An 8,879-nucleotide genomic window follows, 5' to 3' on the forward strand; every position below is an offset into this window, starting at 1 on the left:
AAGCAGCAGTAAGTTATACAGGTTCCTTATCAAAATATAACATCTCAGCGTTCAATGAAACGAAAAATTTCTTTTTGTCTGTTTTTCTTAATATCTTTTTGATACTAAAGATCTACGAAGCTATTGCGGCTATTTTCTTGTAATCTTTCAGCTATTTTTTAATTTATCTACTATTTGTTTCTGATTTTTTAAAACATTAATTCTGATAATGTGCTAATTTTTCTTAATATTGGCCTGTTAATCTATAATAGTTGATTACAATTCAATGTTGAGTTAAGTACTACTAAGCGTATTTTGTATTGTTCCTGAAATATCTTTTCTGCATATTTTGTTCTGACCTCCAGTACCCTGTCACTGAGTTGGATTTGCGATATGCTTGAAAGGTATATTTTTGATTTCCGAAAAGGGATCTGATAGGCGTGTGTACACTTCTATTAAAAAAAATTGCTGATTAAGGATCAATTTGCAATAGCCTGTTGAAGTCTAATTCGTACTCTGAATTGTTGGTTGCTGAAGATCGCAATCATGTTGAATAATTACTATGTAGCTTATATATCACACTTTATAATTTCACGAGAGGATGGAAAATATTTTCATTGGAATTTCGCTTTTAGTCTTACGGATGCGTTCTCAAACGTTTCAAATTTGAACTCGATTTCTAAGGCTTTATTGATTTTGAATTCCTGCATTTGGACAAAATTGAGGCGATATTCGGTTCAGCTCTCTGAAATGAATGAAATAACAAAAGTTTTGAAATCTTTTGAAACCCTGTCCGCCTGCAAATGCCGCTTTTCGCCTCTGGTATTTCCCACGAAGCAACATTTTCAATTTTTTGCTTCAATAAACGCACCCTAGAGGACAAATTCAAATCTAAGCCCAGTTGAAGTGAACAAAGTTTTCGGACACGGTTTTTTAAATTTATTTTATCTTGAGTTTTGACGCTAACTAGCGCCACCAAAAGACCATTCCTATATTAGAAAGAAAAGTAGGATTTTGGGTAGCTCCAGCTAAAGAGCCGTATTTCGACTCTGTCTTAAGAGGTAAAATGTTTTGTCCGATTTTCTAAGGAAACAACAGGGACAACTTTGGGAACCCAAAATAGTCCAGAACTATTAAGCCTAAAGTGCAAGTGGTTTTGGTGCACTGATGAAAGATACAAATTTAGGTAAAGTCATAGAAAAATTGTTTTTGGTGGAAAATTGGGCGCTGGCCATTCTAAATTTCATCAATGTTGAGGTATTTTCGTCCATAATTGTTTTCATGAACCTCTTCCAACAAATTTATGAACTTTCGTTATGATAATGTCTTCTTAGCTTGATCATGTAGCTTGATCAGAGATATGACAGTCACTTAGTTAAAATAAACCCTCAGCAGTCTGTTAAAATACCAATTATGTTTGCTTTTTTGCTGGGAAAAGGAAACAATTCTTTGTGGTTTTTATGCAAAAATGTTAATATTAGTCTAATTGAACGATTATGCCGAAAGATTTCGTGATTGCTATGTTATGTACTGCGTTCGACTGTTCCGATTTCTTGGTCACTAATTCTAACTTGTCGACCAACAAATTAATGCCCTCCTTTGTTTGTTGGTCTTCAATTGCCTTTGCGAGAGTTGAACGAAGCAAAATTGTACAACTGAGCTAGCGAAAACCTAAATAGCCCCGTCGAATAAAGAATTGCATCGGAACAATTTTATAACAATTTCAAAGATTTCTGACACTATCGCTTCTCGGCGAAGCAGTAAGCCTTTGAAGATATTTATCGTATCCATCGGGCGAGCTTGCACTTGAAAAACCTGAACAATTGGTCGGCTTCTAAACCCTAATTTTAACTACCACTGTTGCGCGGAATTACCTAGAAGCTGATTTCTTGATATAGAAATTTCTTGAAAGAATAGAGAAGTGGCTCTAGTTCTGCTTTTTGCCTTTCAAGAGCAAAAAACAGCTCTGGAATTTTCTGTAGGTCTCTTAAATTGTCTCCTAAATTATTACGTCAGAAAATAATACTATAGAGAACACGTGAACGTAGGAACGTTGAATAAATTTTCTTCGTTTCGCTCAAAGCAGTCAGAAAATATTTGCTGTTGGTTTTCTGTTCTGTTTCTGTGTACGTTGTAGCTAGTAGTTTTTGACTTGGGAAAATCTAGGTTTTTCACAAAATTGGTTTCAAAAATGTTTGTTATTTACATATTTTTTCAACAAGCAGTTCTTGGTGCTTCCGACATTTTATCAAAAATGTTTACAACTTAAGTGCCGTTTTAATGGTTTAAATAAAATAATTGAAAATTTTGTTCGTTTTCTATTTGATTTTACGAGATTTTCATTTATTCGAAGTGGATTTTATTTCGATGTAACTTTTGTTGCAACTGAAATGTCCATTTTTCAAAATTCTGCTATTAGTTGTTGATTGAGCAGAAATAATGACTAATAAACCCACCAGGAAAAATTGTCAAACGAAAAATGAGAAATTTTCACCGATTTTTGCAGTTCTTTTTCTTGTAAGGTTGTGAAGAGTTGAAAACATTTTCAGAACGATCATATAATCTGTTTTCCGTCTTTTTTTGGTTTCCATAATAGTTGTTGAAATGATATTGTAAGCCAATTATTCTCTGTTGAAATAAATGTCTAAATAAAAAGTTATTCGGTTAATAAAATAAATTATTAGACGTCTAATTTAAAACGTTCATTAATTTCTCGAGAATACAAAAATTATTGAAAAGTTGTATTGAAGAGTTAAATTTTTGTAAAGTTGTTTTTTTTATAAAAATACATTGTTGCCAAAAAAAGCTAATTTGTCAAAACGATTGCAACATTTAAAACATGAATGATTGCATGATACTGAAAAAATGTGGTTGATGTGATGCTATACCAACTGAACTATGTTGGTATTTTTTATTTAAATTATTGCAAACGATAACAAAGTACTTACATGTTCTCTGGTGATGCATAGATTTTATTGTTTCAATTGAGCAATACAGTGAATGAATTTGATGTCCCTTTTCGTTTTTTTCCTCGTTGGTTTTCCTCAAGTTGTCGTCTAGGGATGAGTGGTGTTGTTTTTTAAGTATAAAATTTTGTTCTGTTAATTTTAATAGGTACTGCTTTTCGAGTTCTTGGTCCAGAATTTTCGCCCATTTTCTTCACGTCATATGTTTTGTCGATTATCAAATGCTCACCTTATTGTGAGCATGTTTGTTTAAAGTCAGATCAATAGCTTCTTCGTTTGATTGGATTTTTATTCGGAACATGTGCACCTATCTTTTTCTAAATTACTGTCTTACTCGATTTTTGTTACGACCATCGGATCACGCGCAAGTGATTTACCTCACTCGATTATTTGATTGCTGCACTCACTTAATGAATTCAGTGTACTTCGGTTAAGTACATCTTTTTCTTCCGTTACTTCTCGAGTTCGGCCCCTCTTAGATCAACTTCTGAAACTGTTTCGTTAGCCATGACTGGCATTCTAATTTTTCTTTAAGTTGTCGTCGTAGACTTTTGATATGAGAGCTGTTTTATCCAAAACAAAATTGACACTTGTTTGTTTTCATTTTGACGAGTATTTTAGGCTCCAATAACAGTCTCTATGCGCCCTCTGATTTTGTCTTAGTATCCGGTCCATAACAGTTCTGTAAATGTTTGCGCACTACTAGATAAAGCCTACATTAACCTAAAATCTCTTTTGTTTAGCTTCCTGAGGTCATCTAAATTTAACATTCATGGCGTCTCTGATTCTGATTAAGCTTTGATCCAACGTGGATCTCTGTGACCTTTGTCAGGGGGGCAATTTAGCGGCTATTGATGTGGGCGGCAGCCTAGTTATTACTGGTTACGATTAGAGATAATGGTTATAAGTTGAACAAATTGCCCTATTGTTGGATCGGCAATTAGATGCTATGAAAAGTGGTGGCCACTTTGTTCTCAAATGATGTTGTTTAAACGAATACTTTGAGAAGCAAGTGAGAACAATGTTTGCCTTAAAGTTTTGAACTTTCACTTAGAAAGTAAATGACCCCTGCAAATGTTTTGTACATAACCATAGCGTTGTAAACTAGTTTAAAATAATTTGCAAATGAGTTTTGAAACTCTTTACTGAGCTTTCAAACTAGTTAACGAACGAAATGTGAATATTTTCAAAATATGTGAAATATTTCACCGAAAAGCTTCGTAAATATCTAACCTTTCATTCAACATCCGTTACGTTTTTGAAATTATGAAAACAATATTAATCATATGTGGTATTTTTACCCCTTTGTAACCAAAATCCGGTTACATAATCTACAACAAAAGCGACCTATTGTAAAGACGCATTTTGTAAGGTAATTGTTTAAATCGATATTTCCGCAATTAAAGACCTGCAGTTGTTTTGATCTACGAAAACATTTCTATCAATTTCAGGATTTAGGTTTAGGTTCTTAAAGGTCGAATCTGTTTTACTACAGCACGCTAGCAATGACCGTAAATTTGAATATTGAATTATAAATCCTTATCCGTTCGTTCCAAATTAGATCACCCAACTGTCAGCTCCTGAAAAATTGACACATTTTTTACACTAATTTTACTCCCACCTTTTGTTACATTACAACAATTCCGTCACATTGTTAAAAGCGCTCAAGCTTCAATTTGTTTCTGGATTGAATTTGGCCCGTTATCCTAACTGTATTCAAGTTATAATATAATTCTTTATTCTAATTTTGGTTACACCTTTAACAAAACCTAAAGGATTATACGTGTAATTTTAAAATCAATATGAGCTTGCTTGCCATAGGCGTTGCTCTGTCAATAATCCTATTCCGTGTTACTGTTTAAAAATAAACAATCAGGACTGATTTTATCTGAAAAGTGAAGTGGGATTAATTTCCTCGAGGGAGATTGATTATATATTGTCAAAAGGGTGGTGTGAAAGTGATTCACAAGACATTGCCTTTTCCCTTTGTTACGCAACCTGATTACATAAAACAAACGCAATATTACGCGTATTACGTAACCCTATTATTTCGATCAATAGGGCATTAGGGGTTCATCGCTCCCTCCTGATTGTGACGGGAGGGCGTATTAACCTCTATTTTCTTTTTTCATTTTAATTTGGGCTGATTTATCGGGACATTAAGACGGATTTGCAGACGTGACACGCGGTGGTTCGAAACAGACAAAAAGCAAAGAGGTGAACTAAGGTAAGCTAAATGTCTTTCGATTTAGGTTGACACTAAGATCGTAAATTTCTTCTCAAATTACGGGCAGGATAAGAGAGTAAAAGAGCAACTTCTGTTTCTTTTTCTTGTATATTTTGATATTATTTAAGTACAGTGACTGTAGGTGCTACTCTGATTAATAGGGCATTAATTTCCTTTAATATATCCGTCAGTTGATCCGTCAAAATGAAGAAGCTATTTGCCCTGACCGCGCTTGGAATGACCTATGTAAGTTTATTGTAGCAGCCAAAAGCGTTAGAATGTGCTTAATGTATAGATTTTTTTTACCTAATGAAAAATCGATCGAACAGTAACGGACTATTGGAAATTATACATCTGTTCAGTTACGTTTCGCAAGTGTATAGCAATTATATAAGTTTTATAGTTATTTTTGGTGCGCAATTTTTTATCCGATCCACCCAGAGGTCAAAAAAGATTATTGTTTGGCTCAACGGAGAGCGCTCTGAAGAAATATGTAATCCCATTATGGTTTGAAATCTTTTTCAAAATTTGAGAGCAAAACATCGCATAGCTTCAAAAAATAGAACCCAATGCATGTTTGGGAAATCAGAAACTCTTTGAAAGTGTTTAATGCACGTCTTTCGTAATTGTTACGAAGATTGAATGTATGGAACTACCTCAAATGTTGATTCTTCTATGATTCTTCTATTTGAGGCAAATTAACCTCTATATGACCTTGGTAGGGAAGAAGAAGCTAAAATTTTCCAACGATGACATCTTTCTCAAAAATGAATTGGGCAATGTCAACTCGTCGAAATTAGTGGGGAACAATTTGGTAAATATTTGAATAGAGAGACCATTTTCTCACCATCATTTTTCCATAATCCGCAATAGTTTTTCAAATTAAATAATACTAATAATTCCTATAAAATTCATCTAAGCAGCCTTCAACATATCATAATGTGATTAATATTGAACTTAGACAGTTTGTAATATGGGCCTAATTGGTCAACCTATTTGTCCGTAGGCATTCTTGTAGAATCATTGAACGTATTCAGGAAAGTAAGTTTGTTCCTTATTGATTTGCATCTCGTACCTACATTCAGGACTTCTGATCAATTAATTTCAATGTTCAGTTTAAGTCAATGAAGTGGTATATAGTAAACTAATGAGCTTCTAGTTCGCATATTCTGAAGTTTTAATGCTATAGCTGTAACTCGATTCGTTGTGCTATCTGTTAAACTGGTAATGGCAAATTAAACATTTGGTTTATCCTTGCACTCCTCTTGGAAGACAATTTGATAAGCTGCAGGTATTTTTGGCTAACTGTTCCGACTCACTTTATTTTGGAAGGAATTATATGCTCAACTGTTTTTTTAATCAGTCAATTTTGGTCGATCGATATATTCATCTTTAGTGGTATCATTAAAAGGTTTTTCAAGCGTAGAATTTAAAATAAAAAAGAGTTCTGTTCAATTTCGTTTTAATCGAGGAGTTATCGAGGTTGAAAATTTTTGTGAACAATTCATATTTGGTTGTGATTTTGTTCACCTTTAGCGTCATTTTTGCTCAATTTTTGTTTTATTTGCATCAATGTTATTTCAAAATTGCTTTTTACTATAAACTATGGAACAATTTTGTGTCCTAATAGAATAGCACGTTTAAAAGGGTAGTTTTGGTCTCATCGGGAAGTTCATAATCTAAAGAATTCGAATTCTATTGGAGAGCTGTTTTTTGATTTTCAATTTTTTTTGTTTTCAAGTTTTCTGGGTTTTTCGTGTGATTTAGAGACAAGTCACTTTTCATATCAAGGTTTCATCAATGGCCAACCCCATTTTCGATCAACTGAGGCCCAATTGACATTGATTTTGTGTTCATGGATTACTCGCTCATGGCTTCGAAACTGTTTTCAGGCAATTTGATGAGCTGTTGGTATTTGTAGTTAACTGTTCCGACTCACTCTATTCGGGAAGTAAGTTAATTACACACCAAATTAGTTTCCTCTCAAAGATTAATTGTAGACAAGTCATTTTTAGTTATTGAGAGCATGAAATTTAGGCTCGGGATCTTAAATTATATTTTCAGAGAAAATTTCATGGTTTTGATGGCTGCGACAAAATGTTATTGAATACAATTTGTTATTGAATTCAGGTTTTAAGCTCGAATTTGCTGTTCTTTTTGGAGTCTTTGACAGAATGTTATCGTAAACTTTAATTGATTTCAAGTTTCTTGCTCGAATTTGCTGTTTTTTGCAGTCTCATGAAAGAGTGTCACTAATGAAAATCTTTGGCTTTGAAAAGAAACAGAATTGGCGATAGAATGTTTCACTGCAAGGGGAATTGTTTAACGGCCGCTAAACCGTTTTCTTGCAAAATGCAGTATATATATATATATATATATATATATATATATATAAATATATTTTATCTCATTTTGTCGATCTTTGTCAATCGTAACACTTAGTGCAGATGGTTACAGGTATCAATAGCTTCCTCTGAGTATAAAAAAAAGTATTCATTGTTTTTAGTTTATAGTTAAGTTGACTTTGAGATAATTGATTTGAAAAGTTTGGTCGACTTTCTGAACGGTCCTGTTTCCCTTTTGACAACTGGTGTTTTCTTTATTAATGACATGTCTCATTATTTTAAGAAACAAATTTTTCTCTTTTTCGAGATTGAAGCTGATTGTTTTATGGCTTTGCCACTGTGTGGTGTCTTGAAAATTTTTGAACTGTTGAAACTAATCACAATTGTGGTTCTTTTTTTGTTGTCATATTCGCACAATCCCTCTAAAATGAGGGCCCTTTGAGGTTCAATTGTGACTCAATCTAACACTCATTATCATAAGATGGTAGCATATGCTGTTAGCGGCTTCAACAATGTGTTTTTGTAAAATTCTTTGTGGAATTTTTGGTTGTGTTTGGGTATTGGGCATTGATTTTTTTTTGTTTTTTGCTGCTTTCAATAACAACATAAATATCCGTTCCTATTCGATTTGAGGATGGGAACTATTGAATATATTTAAGGGCACTAAGGAATTCCTCAAGGTGTTAACGGCTTCAACGCCGTTTTTTATTAATGTTGCAGTTTTTGTTTTTGTATTTGTTTGTCGCCATTTTTGTAGTTGCTGGACGTATTCTGGATACTGACCAGTCTCACTGGTCTTCTATGGAAGTGAAAGGAACCCGTTTAAAATTTCAGTTAATTGTCAAGGATTTTATAGATTTTGTAATTAATTAAGTTTAAGCGTGCTTTTTCGAAACGTATTTTGCCCTTTTCTATTTTGTCGACTTGTAACCGAGTCCCAGAACCTTAAGGACTGGTAACATTTGCTTTCTGGAGACGTAAAAGTTGTTTTCTTCTGATGCTATTTTTTATCCGATGCTTTAGCTGATCCTATATAAACTTTTGTCTGAATTTATCTGATGCGAATTTGACTTTGTTCTTAAGTGTTTGTGTTAAATAGATATTGATTTTTGGCCTTTAATAACGGCTGTTTTGTTCTTTAATTTTAATATTCATCTTGTGGCCCAGTCTCATCAATAGAAGGTCTCAATCTTATTAATGTAGAAGGTATAATCTTATTAATGTAGAAGGTCTAGTCTTATTAATGTAGTTCATTCTGATCTTATTTTGGATGATCGGGGTCGGAACATATTGTGCGGAAGCTCATTACCGAGCAGCCTCGTTTGCGGTTTAAAATTTGTTCAAATTTTTAGAAATCTTTCG

General features: G+C 33.4%; 2 protein-coding genes across 2 annotated transcripts in view; both read left to right on the top strand.

The window, feature by feature from the left end:
* Positions 1-8,879, top strand: part of LOC142341558 (late histone H2A.1-like) — a 305,796-nt gene that overhangs the window by 44,226 nt on the left and 252,691 nt on the right. The window lies entirely within an intron of this gene.
* The window catches only part of LOC142341552 (uncharacterized), a 90,266-nt gene continuing 85,455 nt past the window's right edge, over positions 4,069-8,879 (top strand). The window contains exon 1 of the mRNA XM_075392575.1: positions 4,069-5,172. The gene's annotated coding sequence lies outside the window, so the exon portion shown is untranslated. The remainder of the gene's footprint in view (positions 5,173-8,879) is intronic.

The sequence above is a fragment of the Convolutriloba macropyga genome, chromosome 6 (genome assembly GCF_964194025.1).
Source record: "Convolutriloba macropyga chromosome 6, txConMacr16.3, whole genome shotgun sequence".
NCBI lineage: Eukaryota > Metazoa > Xenacoelomorpha > Acoela > Convolutidae > Convolutriloba > Convolutriloba macropyga.